At 44.4% G+C, this 14,169-nt stretch overlaps 1 protein-coding gene across 6 annotated transcripts in view; it reads right to left on the bottom strand.

The window, feature by feature from the left end:
- The window catches only part of DENND2B (DENN domain containing 2B), a 173,270-nt gene that overhangs the window by 115,812 nt on the left and 43,289 nt on the right, over positions 1-14,169 (bottom strand). Inside the window, exon 4 of one of the 6 annotated variants that reach the window (XM_045065852.1) lies at positions 4,271-4,352. The exons of 4 other annotated variants lie outside the window; for them this stretch is intronic. The gene's annotated coding sequence lies outside the window, so the exon portion shown is untranslated. Of the gene's footprint in view, positions 1-4,029; positions 4,169-4,270; positions 4,353-14,169 lie in introns of those variants that run through there. One more of the 6 variants, XM_013055799.2, reaches the window with a different exon arrangement.

Raw genomic sequence — 14,169 nt, 5'->3', positions numbered from 1 at the left:
TTACTTCTCTTTTTCCAACCATGACCTCTCCCTGCTATCTCTCCTGCTGTATGGGCAATGACAACAGACACAAGAGGGAGGAGCAGGAGCTATTATTTTTTTAAAAGACTGTATTTATGTAAAGAGAGAGAGAACAAGAGGGGAGGAAGAGCAGAGAGGGAGAAGCAGGCTCCCCACTGAGCAGGGAGCCCGATGTGTGACCTATGGGATCATGACTCAAGCCGAAGATAGATGCTTAACGGACTGAGACATCCAGCCGCCCCAGATTAGGAGGTATTTTAACAGGAAAGAAGAATGTGAAGGATGACTGACTGTGAAGATAAGGAGGGGCCCAGATTCTGGCTCTCATCACTGGGCGCCAGTCACTGCATCAGGGATATAGACAAACCAGGATAGTCCACGGTGATTCCACTGCATCAGGATATTTCAGGATATTCCACGGCTTTGCTATAGTCATGTCTGAGTTCAACAAAGAAGGGAAGTCACTCCAATACAGGAAGTTGTTCAGACAAGACAGACAAGAGTGGGAAGAACAGGGGGCGCCTGGGTGGCTCAGTGGGTTAAGCTCCTGCCTTCGGCTCAGGTCATGATCTCAGGGTCCTGGGATTGAGTCCCACATCGGGCTCTCTGCTCAGCAGGGAGCCTGCTTCCTCCTCTCTCTCTGCCTGCCTCTCTGCCGACTTGTGATCTCTGTCTGTCAAATAAATAAATAAAATCTTAAAAAAAAAAAAAAGAGTGGGAAGAACAGGGATGGAGGATGGGGTGATGGACAAGAAAAGTAGTGAAGAAGAAAGAATAAAAGAGGAAAGGAAGGAAAGAGAAAGAGGGGAGTGGAGGTAAATGTGTGTGTGTATGTGTGTGTGTGTGTGTGTGTTTTAGGAGGAGAAGAGGAGAGGAAGTGGATAATGCAAACAGAGCCATAAATGTAACTCTGCAAATATTGAGCTCTTGGCTGCTGATTTCACTGCCCATAGTCTGAACAGCAGAGTTGTGTCCTCCTAGGTAGTTAGGTTCTGTGGTCAGCACAGAACTTGAAAAACACATGGAAGTCAAATTACTCTCGAAATTCTCTTAGAAAAGTACCACCTGGGAACCAGCCCATCTCCCAGAAAACCCAATTCAGTACTTTTCATATACATTTTTTGTGCACTCATCAGAATCTCAAAACTAGGGCACCTCGGTGGCTCAGTCAATTAAGTAGCTGCCTTCTGCTTGGGTCATGATCCCAGAGTCCTGGGATCAGCCCCTCATCAGGCTCCCTGTTCAGCAGGGAGTGTGCTTGTCCCACTCCCACTGCTCTGTCAAATAAATAAATGAAACCGTTTAAAAAAAAAAAAAAAGACTCTCAGAAGTAGAAGGACCCAAGGAATCCATCTTCCTTGTCTAGTGATTCTTAAAAAAAAAAAAAAAAAAATCATAGCAGTAAAATCACTCATCTGGTCTGAATGCTTCTGAGTTAGCTTCATTTTACTCAGAAGTCAGTAATCTCCTGTCACCCAACTAGACAGGACTCTTCCCTGATCCCACACTTCTTCTCCATGTACTCTTCTCTTCAAATTCCCCTACGAGATAGAAGACTGAGACTGGAGGCCCAATTCTACCACTAAATAGCCCTGTGAGGTGGAAATAGCACCTTCCCCTTTTTTGGTTCTAATCCCTATATGGAAAATGAAGCCAGACTAGGTGAACTCTAAGAGCCCATACAATTCTGAGATACTTACTGAATGAAAAAGTGCTTTGAACAGTGCAAAGCATCTCATAAATGTAAGCTATCAGTAACAGTTCATTCTGATAGGGCAGACATTCTGACATCTTCTGCCTTTCCCTCAATTTCATCCTTCACATCCATGTTACGTCCTACTTGTTCTACTTCTAAATATTCTCTAGGATATTCTCTATTCTTCTTGCTGATGTGCCATATTCTTCAGTAGGTTTCCTTTCTTCCAGTCTCTGTCCTCTCCAAAATTACCCTACTTTCTTCTACAAGAGTGATTTCCACAAATTCCCACCTCCATTGACTGCCTCACCTTCATATCCTATTCACCAAGGCGGAAGTTCCAGGCTTCAACTTTCCAGCTCTGAGCGGCCACACCTACCACTCCCAAGGCAGACTATAACAGTGACCCTGACCATGCCACATTCCTTCTAGGATCTTGCTCTTCTCCACATCCAGAACACTTCCTATCTCTCCTTTGCTTACATCAAGTTAATCTAACTTTCAAAGACCAGAAAAAAGTCTGCCACCTCCAAGAAAGCTTTCCTATAGTTTTAATACACATCTTTCTCATTCCTGAACTATAGATATATTCAGTTTGTAACCAAACACAGTTAAGATCTTTGATATCCTCTAATTAACAGATTTTATCTCTCCTGGAGATTATAGGTTCCCTCAGGCAGCAAACAAGATTGATGTAATATTTGCATCACAATGCTGGTTGAGCTGAAAATTTCCACAAGTACTTGATGACTGCCTAAAGGCTGAAAAGCAAGACCTGGGTTTTCTCTCCTGCCCTTGACCATTGAAAGGAAAAGTTGGGGGCACAGGAGGGGAAAGGAGAGGGGTGGAATCAATACTCTTCCCAATTCCTTCCTGCTCTCACCCGCTCTGGGGTGGAAAGGCCCTCTCTACCATCACAGGTTCAAATCAACCTCTTCTCTAAGGATGAGTCTTCACGTCCCATCAGTCTATGCGATGGCAACAGCTGCGCACAATCCCGGACAGTAATGGGAAGGTAAAGGGAAGAGAGAGACATGGAGGGAAGAAAGGCCAAGATTAGCAATAATTTTATAATACACATTTCAGATTTGGCCCTTGAGGTTGGTCTACTTCAAATTATGCCCCCTCTGTTCTCAAACCCCAAAGAGGCAGGGGTATCAATGAAAACGTTCTGACACCTGCCAGGGCACAGACGCCTCTGCAGGCTGTGTCAGTGAGCACTGGCAGCTGCAAACCTGCTACTTCTCATCCTCAGGGAGCCAGGCAACTGGGAGGTGGGGCTCTGGCTGGCCAGCCCACTTTCAGACCCAGTGCCTCTGCCTCAGAACACTCTAGGCCAGGACCCCTGGTGAACAAAAACCACATAGGTATAATACAGATGCAAAGTGGGGAGGGCTGTTGTGGGACCAGCTCTACTCCCAGAGGAAGGCATTCATAGCCATCATACCTGAGGTATTCAGCAAGGCAAGCACAACTGAGCATGTCCAAACCCACTCCCTGTGACGACTGGCTTCCAGCTACTCTGGAACACATCTCTGCAAAAATTGCCAGCTTCCGTGTTCGCCACAGCCAACCATTCCCTCTCCAGATTTACTGCCTTTTCCATAGAAGTGTTTACTCCCTCCCTCCACCTCCAGCTGCCCCCCCCACACAAACACACATACATATACACACCCCTCCTTGGGTAGTACCTAGGCAAGGAACTTCTCTCTCAGGCTCATCTTCTGCCCAGCATATTCATTCCTTTTAATGCTCTTTTGGGTCCTTTCAACTTTACAGGAGCAGACGGTGGTGCCCTCTGTTAAGATTTTGACAGGTGAAGGGGCACCTGGGTGGCTCAGTTGTTAAACGTCTGCCTTCAGCTCAGGTCATGATCCCAAGAGTCCTGGGATCGAGCCCCACATCGGGCTCCCTGCTCACTGGGAAGTACTTCTCCCTCCCCCACTCCCCCTGCTTATGTTCCCGCCCTCACTACCTCTCTGTCAAATAAATAAACAAAATCTTAAAAAAAAAAAAAAAAAAAAAAGATTTTGACAGGTAAAGGTGGCACCTGTCTTTAAGGACAAGGAGATGCCAACATGAACCACTGGGCATCAACATGCCCTGATTGGGAAGACAGCCAGCTATATGGCAACCAGAATACAGATCCTCTCGCCTGCCTCTGAGCTCCTTCCTCACAAATGGCATCTGCTGCACCCGTCTCCAGTGCAAGATCAAGGAAAACAGCACCAATCTCCCTCCACCCTCCCTCCCAGAGTGGCAAGGATACAGGGAAGCGAGCTGGAAACTTTTAAGACGAATCAGTACCATACCATAGCCCATGAAAAGCGAGCTCCTGTTTCCTCCAGGACAGCAAGAAACGGCAATTCCAGCTTCCAATTTCTTCCAACTCCTGGGGATCTCCAGTGACCGGCCTCCGTGGAACTGCCTTAGTACTCAGCATCACAGAGGCCTGAAGCAACGGCACCCCGCGGAGCCCTAGAGGCAGATGGCTGGCCAGAAAGGAATGTAGACAGTGGGAAGTGCCAGCTAAGAAGGAAACCAAGAGCTTACCACAGCTTCCGGGGCCCAGAAGGGGATGATCCAGGCTCTCAGAAGGGCTCTAGCAGCTCACAGACCTTGAAGGTCCCCATATCTGAAAGCCCAAAAGAAGAGAAAAGTACAGCCGTGGGAAGACACCCAGGTAGAACAAGTCTGGGCTGGCCCCAAATGGCTTCTAGTGAGCAGTGGCTACATTTGAGTATGAGCAAGAGTCTCAGAAACAAACCCTAGGGTACCAACAGCCCCAGAAAAACTCAAGGCAGGCCTGGGGTGGGGATGTCTGAACCTCGTAGTGTAAGCTTTTGCTGATGGCTTTATCACCTGCTTTCTATCCAGAGGCTTCATTTTTCCCCACATTCTTAGGGGAGGAGGGTGGAACCAGACGGGGTACCCAACATCTGACTGGAAAGTAAAGCTGGTAAGCAGATGGGCTTCACGGGCTCCAATGGCTCCCTGCTCTATTCCCTACTCTCTCTGTCATGCTTCAGAAATCATAAAACTTTTTCCATTCCTACTATGAGGTGCAGGCTTCCCAAGAAGCCCCACCGCAGTTCCCAGAAGCCCATATGCGACGAGGCAAGGCTAAGCAAAAAGGAAGACCTTTCTTGCAGAAGTGCTTTAACCAATTGTCACCTATTATGGCTTTGTGAGGGTCTGTCCCAGGATAAGCTAGAGGAAGGAGCAGAATTCAGAAAGGAAATTAGAAATGTCTTCTTTTTAGAAGTGTCCGTATTAAGAGTATCAAAAAATAATCAGATAACTTTAATTTAAAAAGCTAGTTAAATCTTAAAAGGCTTTCTGTTCCAAGAAAAGGGCAATTCCTAATAAAGATACTAAAGAAGGCAGATAATGCTTTCCCATCTCATATCCAACCCTCAGTTTGGAAACCCTCATCAGCTGTTAGCATTAACACAGAATGCACAGACACAAAGAAACACACATGCATATTCCCTCCTCAGAGCTTGTGCCCATAGCCAAGACTGCAAGACCCCTTCCAATTTCAGGTCCCAACGGGAACAGGATAGGCTAAGAATGAGACGAAGGCTTTTCCCAAGCAAAGGCTTTGGCCGCCAACAGGACAGCGGGTTGCCTGAGACTGCCCCCCCACCACGTGCGGGAAGGTGGCTGAGCACCCGGAATCTCCCCTTCCTCCACAGCACCAGGAAACCAGCTGATGTCACCTCTCTGGTAGCCACATGTCTGCCTCCCAGCCCCTGGGATTCTGCCCATGCTCACCTCAGAATTGCACAATAAGCGTCTGTAGCGGGTTAGTACAGTTACTTACAACAGCCTGGTACCAATGAAGCAGAGGTGAAAGGTTTGCTACTTGGAAGAACCATTAGTCTCACCCTGCCCTGAGGCTACAGATTTTATTCTCAAACCTTGACCAAAATACATGCTGCTTTTTCAGGGAGATGAGACCAAAATGAGCTCAACCCACCCCTGGGCACCAGAGAAAGAAGGACAAAGAAAGAGGAAATCAGCTCTAGAGGAACTTCTCTAGAACTAAATGATACACACTGTATCATACCAGGCAAAAACACAGGGATAAGCTTTCCCACTCCAACAGGAAATTCTCAGTCACTTGGAACCTAATGGAGCTTGGAATTTTATTCAAAAAATTGTCTCATTTTCCTGAACTGTTCATTCCATGAGGAGATGCGGCAGTTTACACCCAGAGCACAGGGACATCTTCAGTTTTCATAAATTGGCTGCAGATTTCTCCCGCTGGAAATGTACACAGCTTCAAACTAGGAGCTTTCCATTTAAGACCTGATACAGCATCACAACAAGAATGTTTTATTTCCCACTCAAAAATAAGAGGGGATAATTCAATTAACTCCACCAAACAACATGTTTAAAGAATGTGGTCCTGTCATAATTAGACCATGATTTTCAAAGTAGGGGTAATTCTTCAGTCTTTAAGCTAAAGTACTTCTTGAAGTGACACAAAGTGGGGAGAAAAAGAGCTTAGGCCAAGGCAGGCATGGCAGATTCCAGCACCTCTAACTACCTCCGAGAAACTCAGATAAAAGGCAGGACCAGGACCACACCTTCCTGCTTCAGTTCTAGGCATGCCTTGGCAGCTGTCTCTCCCTCTCAATAGGACAGGAATACAGTTGGCCCCTTCCAAGGCACCAGTACCAGCAGGGGCCAAAGCATGAAGACTATGATCGCTCCTTTATCAGTTTATGAGTTGAAGATCTTTCCCAAAGAAATAATATTAGACATGGTAGCTGGATGCCCAGATAAGCTCATTACTGAATAATATGGCCAAAATACTGTTGATATATAATAAACCTACAAAAAAAACCTATGTAAATACTAGAAGTAAAATAAAACATTATAGAAATAAAACTAAATAATTTTTACATATCCAAAATTGTGGTCCTAGAAGGAGGACAGATTAATTACAAGATAGGTATTTTTAGGGGCACCCGGGTGGCTCAGTGGGTTAAGCCGCTGCCTTCGGCTCAGGTCATGATCTCAGGGTCCCAGGATCAAGTCCCGCATCGGGCTCTCTGCTCAGCAGGGAGCCTGCTTCCTCCTCTCTCTCTCTCTCTACCTACTTGTGATCTCTCTCTGTCAAATAAATAAATAAAATCTTTAAAAAAAAAAAAAGATAGGTATTTTTAGAGATTTCAAAAGGCATTCAACAAGGACAGGACATATAGCACTGATTTTTCACACCACCTAATTTCTTTGCCAAATGTCTGACTTTCCTTTGCAAAGGGTTCTGACGTCATGCTTCTCAGCTATGATTAGGGCTAGCTCTTCCTCCACACTCAAAGAGGCAAGGCGACAAGGAGGGTACTTCCTAAGGTAACCAAGCAAAACAGGCGAGAAAGAGGATGGAAGAGGGTTAAAGAGGATACGAGTGGGGTTTAAAAAACACCTACCTGAGGGTGACAGTATGAGCTATGACTGATGAGAAACACAGAAGCCAGAGGGCTCATGAGGATCCAGAACTGGGGTGGCAGAGAGCACACCAGGCATCACCTGACAGCTAGCAGGTGGGCCATCTTCCTTGGACAATTTGGTTTAACACCAAATGGGATGGGGAGAAGTGCCAAATAGCCAGACATGGGCTCACAACCTTTATCAAGCCCAAAGCCAAACCATTATTTTGCCAAGATGATGTTGACATTCTCAATGAACTACAAAGCTTACAGGAAATGCTTACTGCCTGTTCCCTCAGAGTTGGATGATTTGGAGTACCTAGCTGTCTAAAGAACAGGAACTATCCCAGAGTTCTAAGTCACCCAGCTCTAACCCAGCTCTAAGTCCCAGTAAAGTAGAGGTTGCCCTCATTTGCAATACAGGGTCAAGAGGGAGTCAGAGCTTACAGAATGCAAAACAAATAAGGGATGGGCACTCTGGTGTACGTCAAAAGGACTAAGAGATAAATAACTGCAGAACAGCAAAGAAGGTCCAGGTGAAAGTATAGAGAGTCGATGAAGTAACTCCACACCCAGAACTATTTCACTCAGTTCTGGGTTTCAGCAGCCAAGAGCCTCCCAGGGTTGGGCATAGCAATAGTGGTCCAGAAACTTAAAACTTCTCACTAACCCCGCAGAAACAAGTATCCTCAGCACTCATTTAGGAAAGTTTCTGCTGATTATGTCTGACAAAGGATCCCAAGACAGCAAAAGACTCTGGACGCTGTCTTCATCCAACTCATTCTGAAGAAACCAATGGAAACCTTTAACTGTAAAGAGAAAGGCAAAATCTGATAAAATCCCAGAATTATTTCAGAAGGGGACTGGTAGGGATAAGGGAGAAAAAAAATGTAGCTCTGCCTATCTGAGTATGCGTACATGGGGGCTGTGGTTTACACAGGAAGATGTTAAACCACTTTGCTTCTCCTTCACATACCTGCCTCTCATGAACACCAAGAGGGCATCTCTCAGTTCTTTTGTCTACTTTTATTTCCTAGTTCCTGGTGATAGGATCCCCCAGATTCCCCCCTTCGTTGCTGCAATCACCTTTAGGGCACAAAAACTGGAACACAGCCATGCACAGAAGGAGTGATCAACAAATGCAGAAGTTGGACATGTTAGGAAACATTTAAGGTTACTGGAAACTACAACTTCCAAGGACCATTCTCCACATGATGATAAAATCAAAGCCAGGTGAGGATCTGGGCTGAGTTTCAAATATTCCTGGGGTTATAAAAGAGGTAGAAGGTAGGAAGTGGAATTCTGGAACCAAACCCACAGAAGGCCAATCCTCCCACATCCCAAGGGTGACAGCAAACAGGTGTGGACCCAAAGCAAGCCCAGGGATGGACAAGGCAATGATCTCCTGAAGTCATCCTGGTCAAGAAATTTCTACCATTTTGGGCACCTGGGTGGCTCAGTGGGTTAAGCCTTTGCCTTCAGCTCAGGTCATGATCTCAGAGTCCTGGGACTGAGTCCTGCATCGGGCTCTCTGCTCAGTAGGGAGCCTGCTTCCCCCTCTCCCTCTGCCTGCCTCTCTGCCTACTTGTGATCTCTTTCTGTGTGTCAAATAAATAAATAAAATCTTTAAAAAAAATTTTTCTACCATTTTGTTATCACAGTTTAGACTTTTTCAAAGTGATTATATACATTATCTGCATTTGAATTTGCATTTCCTTTTGGTTCCACTAATGATACTCGTAGTAATGGTTCTCTACCTCCAGCCTCTCCACTCTCTCCTTGATCCCCAGACTTACTTGCTGGGTTCCCAGCTCATGTCCCCAGATTTCCTGTCTTTTTTATCCTAAGGTCTCTTTCGACAAAAGGAAATTGAGACATAGAAATGTGCCTTGCACAATATCACACCACAAATTAGTAGTGCAGCAGGGACTAGAATCCAATTCTCCGAACTCCTGCACTCTTGCCACTGACCACAGTACCTCCGCTTCAGGAGAACATCTGCCCTAGAGCACCAAGACCAAGAATCAAAACAGTTTATCTGCATGTCTTCTTAAGCAAAACAACACAGCCAGAATGTTTGGCAGAGACTAACTAAATATTTCCTTTGTGATCTATGCTGGAGGGGAAGACTGTGGGAGTGAGGTAGGCGCAGCACGCAGGAAAACTGAAGGAAAGACCACTGCTAGACAAGCAGATGGGTGGCACAAAAGGAAAACCCAGGCTTAAACTGAAGATAAGCTAGGGGCAGGGAATCAGATTTAAAAAAAAAAAAAAAAAAAGTTGAGATTTAAAAATAGGATCCTAGATCTAAATATGAATGTAAATAGGCTGTCATCTAACAACTGACCAAACAGAAATCAGAAGAAAATACATGACAGTACCAAGCAGTATAGACAGGAATCTATGGGTATGAGATAGGAACCAGAAGCTCAAGGAGAGGAAGACAGGCTAGAGGCAAAGAACCACTAGCACAAAGCATCATCAGTGGAACTGGAAGGGAACTCAAGGGACCCAAACAAGGTTCTTCTAGAAGGAGAACAAGACCCAAGATCAATCTGAAGGAAGACTTGGGATAACAGAAGTCACTGTACAGAATAAGGTCTACTGATTTAAAAAAAAAATAATAATCCTACCTGAATAACCCAAGAGAGAAAGCCTCCCCAAATCTGAAAGCTATGAACAGAGTGCAAAAGTTATTACCACCAAGTAAAATTTACTAGAGCTTTCCAAGGACATTTTAAGAAAGAAAACGCTTCGATGGTCAAATAAGATCCCTCAATTACATCAGAAGCTCTGAAATCAGGATGGTTCAAATGAACAAGAAGAAAAGGGAAGTTAGCACAAAGAAACACAGAGTTCTGAAGCAGGCTTCTACTACTGCCCGTCTTGTACCTACTGTGAGCCATGGTCCAGCACACAATGGAGTCCGCCTCAGTGGGGGTATAGCTGTGTCTGTGCTCTGGCTGGACAGGCTGACATTGAGAGCAAGGTTGAGGTAGCCTCACTGGCAGTCTGCCACTGGTGGTCATGCTCCCCATAGGGCCCACCTCTCCTCTCACGTGCCACAACACATACTGGAGGAAAGGGAAAAAGTGAACCTGGAGCTCTTAGCCTCAAAGAGTTTACACTTGATTGGAGCAGCCAAGACATTCCAAAAAACCAGGAAATCCTGCATCCATACAACAAGAACCAAGAAGCAGTCCAGCCACAGGGCTTGGAAGACAACCCTTTCTTAGGGGAGAGTACTGACGCCTAAGGCAGTGACAGGCAAACAAAAAAAAGATCTGATTAAGTGAAAGAACACAGCAAAAGAGAATTTGAGAAGACAGATTAATTGCTTCCTGATTGTGAACTGATCCATTCACTAGGCCAAAGCTAGGATACAAGGAGTTAAGTCAAGGACAGTATTTTAATAATGAGGGTGGAGAATGGGGTGGGGGTGGGGAGAGAGCTCTTCTCCAGGTGGAAAAATTGAGAAAGCAGACAAAAGGAAGGAGTGACCTCCATGGAAGCAGGGAAATCCCCCATCCAAGGCCTCATTTGTTATCAAGGCAGAAAGGACCAAACTAATGTCAACAGGCCGGGGAGGCTAATGTGCCCTTCTCCAGAGAGGCCAAGGCACACACTTCCCCCAGCATGGCCCTGGAAATGCAGAAGGTAAGTGTTCCCTTGAACAAGAGAGGCAGGCTAGGACTGCTGGGGAATTCCCAAACTGCATTTAGGTTTTTATTCCATTCCCAGGCCCTCAGCATTCACCGAAACTCCAGGGCATGGAGACTGTGAAGAAGGTAAAGCTAAGACTACACTGCCTGGAGGAAAATGCAGTTTGCCCCTGAGCCCCTCAATAGAGACTCAGAAGAAAACAACCAGGCAGAGCAGCAGGACCACCCCAAATCCGAGCACCTAGGCCACAGTCCTGTAGGCTTCCCACACCCCTCCTTAGCACCAATGCAATAAACAGCTGCCCTGGAGAAAACAATGGGCCTTTGTCTATGCCTCTGCCTTTAGATTATCTTGGAGAACCAAACAGGATAATTCCTTTAGAGGAGTGGTTCCCTTAAATATGGTCCAGGCCATGATACGTTTTTTACCATCTATAGCATCCCTCTCAAATAAATTCCTACCTGTTCCATACTGGGGAGTCAGGGGCCCATGCAGCCCTCAGCCCCACTCTACACGGGAATCAGAGGTAGAAAGGTCCTTGCAGCCAGCACTCTCCGTGTGGCCTCCCCCAGTCAGACCCCAGAGCTAATACTATGCTTCCTTCTTAGCCTGGCCACAGAACTGAAACCTAAGAACTGCGCTTACTCCTTCTCTCCACTCACCAGAATACTCCACACTGAGTGAATTACAGGACTACTAATACTGTTTTCATCAATATACCTGTTGAAATGGACTACCAACCATAACTGTGATTAAAAAACAAAAAACAAAAAAAAAAAAACTATGAAACAACTGGACAGTCAAGCTTCATCTAATGCTATATATCAAATAAAACTTCCAAAACTCACAAACACATCAATAAATTTTATTGTAAACTTTTCTTAATTTAAAGTATTTTAATCTAGCCTAATTTTGTACAGGATGAATATAAGGTCCTTTCTTGGGCAGGATTGCCCTTTTATTCTATTTTATTTGCTTGTTTTTAATCCATTTATTATTCTGGTTTTCAAATGCCTTTCCTTATAGCATATGAAGATAACAGGTTTGGGGTTTTTTGTTTATTTCTAGCCTCTTACCCTGAGAAAAAATTTTAAATCTGGGAACCCCCCTGTTGGTCTCAAAAAACAAACAAACAAACAAAAACTGTGTTTTGTGAATCTCATATCCCTAGAGTCTTCTCACATTTTCCTTCACAGGGCTTACTGGCAGCAAATGAATTCAGGAGCCACTTCCTCCAAGCCACCACGAAGGACTAGATGCCACCACACAAAATCCCTTTCTATGAAGCAGACAATCTGAAGAACTCCTAGTGTTTCCCCTCAATTCCTCTCTCCTAGACAGCATTATTCCTCTCCCCAAATGTCTCCAACTCAAGAGTTTTTCTGAACAGTTAGCTGGATACCATGAGTTCCCTAATTCAATCCAGAATATTGTTCCTTTTCCAGGATTTCAGCACAAGAAAGCATGACAGTATAGTGGAAAGGGTTTTGAAATCAAATGAACCTCGGTTCAAAATCTGGATCTTGGGCAAGTTAATTGATTTTTCCAAATCCTGACCTTCTTCTCTTTGAGACAATTAGTGAGATTTATGAAAGCGTTAAGTAGTGAATGGCACAGAATAGGTCTCCCGAACTGACTCAGTACTTCTTTGACTCCATTCTCTCCTATTGCCGCCCCACCCACATCCCCAAGAGCAAGGCCTTGCTGGTTATACTCCCATGATTTTCCTCAACTCTTTTCCAGGCTCTCCTAGAAAAGGCCCAGGGCATCTACTAAATGGTATAAATCTTCCATTTCTCCTTCTTAAGAGCCTGGAAGAATGAATTATTAGCTGGCTTGAGGCCAAGGTTCTCTAAGGTTCTCTAAGGGCAAGGCTTTCAGTGTCATCCTGGAAAATATTAAAACGTGGAAAAACTACCCATCTCACCACCTCGTGTTTCTGTGTGGTATCAAATCAACCCTTTGATGATTTCTTTTCAGAATTCATTCAATCTGCTCTACCCAAACACTGAATCATGGCTCCACCACTTTGTGGAACAAATATTTTTTTTTCCCCCTCAGGACTATATACAGTCTTATTTTACAGCACTCCTATTTGGATCCCTATAATGGGGAGATTCTCTATTAACAAAAGCAAAAGAATTCCCAGATGGGCCAGAAGAATGACCTTATGTGCTACCTTTTCTGGAACCAGAGAAATTTTATACAGTAGAATTCTTTATAATAAGGCTGATTTAGTTAAATTTGATTTAATTTATGGAAGTTTGTAAAAGTTTTTCACATAAATTCATAAATCAGAGGGGAAATCTTTTATTGGCCCAAGGATCTCAAATTTGGGTCCAAAAACATAGTCACCCTTTTTAATGACAAATTTAATTGAGGAACGCCTCAATCAAACATGTGGCCAGTATGTGGAAAGAAGCCTTGGCCTCTAGCACTATTCTTAGCCTGACCATCACTACTGAGATACAAAACCTGTAAGAGGAATAAACCCTGGCTGGGCCTCTCTTTTCTTCCCTCCCAGAATATAAACAAGAATCTCTACAGTTTTAAGAATGTCCGGAAGACAACCAGTATGAGAAACAATCACTAGGAAAAAGCAAAATTAATGGATCACTCTTATTCCCACTATCACCTGCCTGCACCCCCACTCCTGGCCCCATCGTCTCTGCTTTCCAGGTCCTCAGAGTGCACTGTTAGGCTGACTGTAAATCACCATCCTGCTCGTGCCATTCCTGCCATCCCCCCCAAGCTCTCCATGTTCTTTTATACCTCTACATCTTTTGCATACACTGTGCCCCCTTCCTTTCCACCTTTACTTTGCTAGCCAACTCCCATAGTCCCCCAAGCTTCAGCTCCAACAGCACTTTGTCTGGTTGCTTTCTCTAATCCTAGCGCATCCTTTACATCTTTTCCTTATTTTTCTTCCTTTTCCTCTTGTTAATAATCACTTATATCACACTGTATTATAAATGTTTGTCATATTACCCTAAATGAATTTTACAAAACAAGTATTCTTCCTAGATGTTTAAATTAAAAACTATATTTTTGCATCATAAATAGTAGAGATATGCTTTCTAGCATATTACAGAAATTGATATTTTATAAATACTGACTTTTTTAAAGTTTTTTTTTTTTTTATTTGAGAGAGAACATGAGCAGGGGAAGGAGCAGAGGGAGAGGGAGAAGCAGACTCCCCACTGAACAGGGAGCCTGGTGAGCTTTGGGGCTCCATCCCAGGACCCTGAGATCATGAACTGAGCCAAAGGCAGATGATTAACCAACTAAGCCACCCAGGCGCTACAAATATTGACATTTTTAAGATAAAACTAATATACTATTCTTTAA

This window comes from Mustela putorius, unplaced genomic scaffold (genome assembly GCF_011764305.1).
Source record: "Mustela putorius furo isolate JIRA1106 unplaced genomic scaffold, ASM1176430v1.1 tig00003859_pilon_pilon_pilon, whole genome shotgun sequence".
NCBI lineage: Eukaryota > Metazoa > Chordata > Mammalia > Carnivora > Mustelidae > Mustela > Mustela putorius.
The sequence above is the reverse complement of the archived record's forward strand: the minus strand, read 5'-3'. Positions and strand labels throughout refer to the sequence as shown.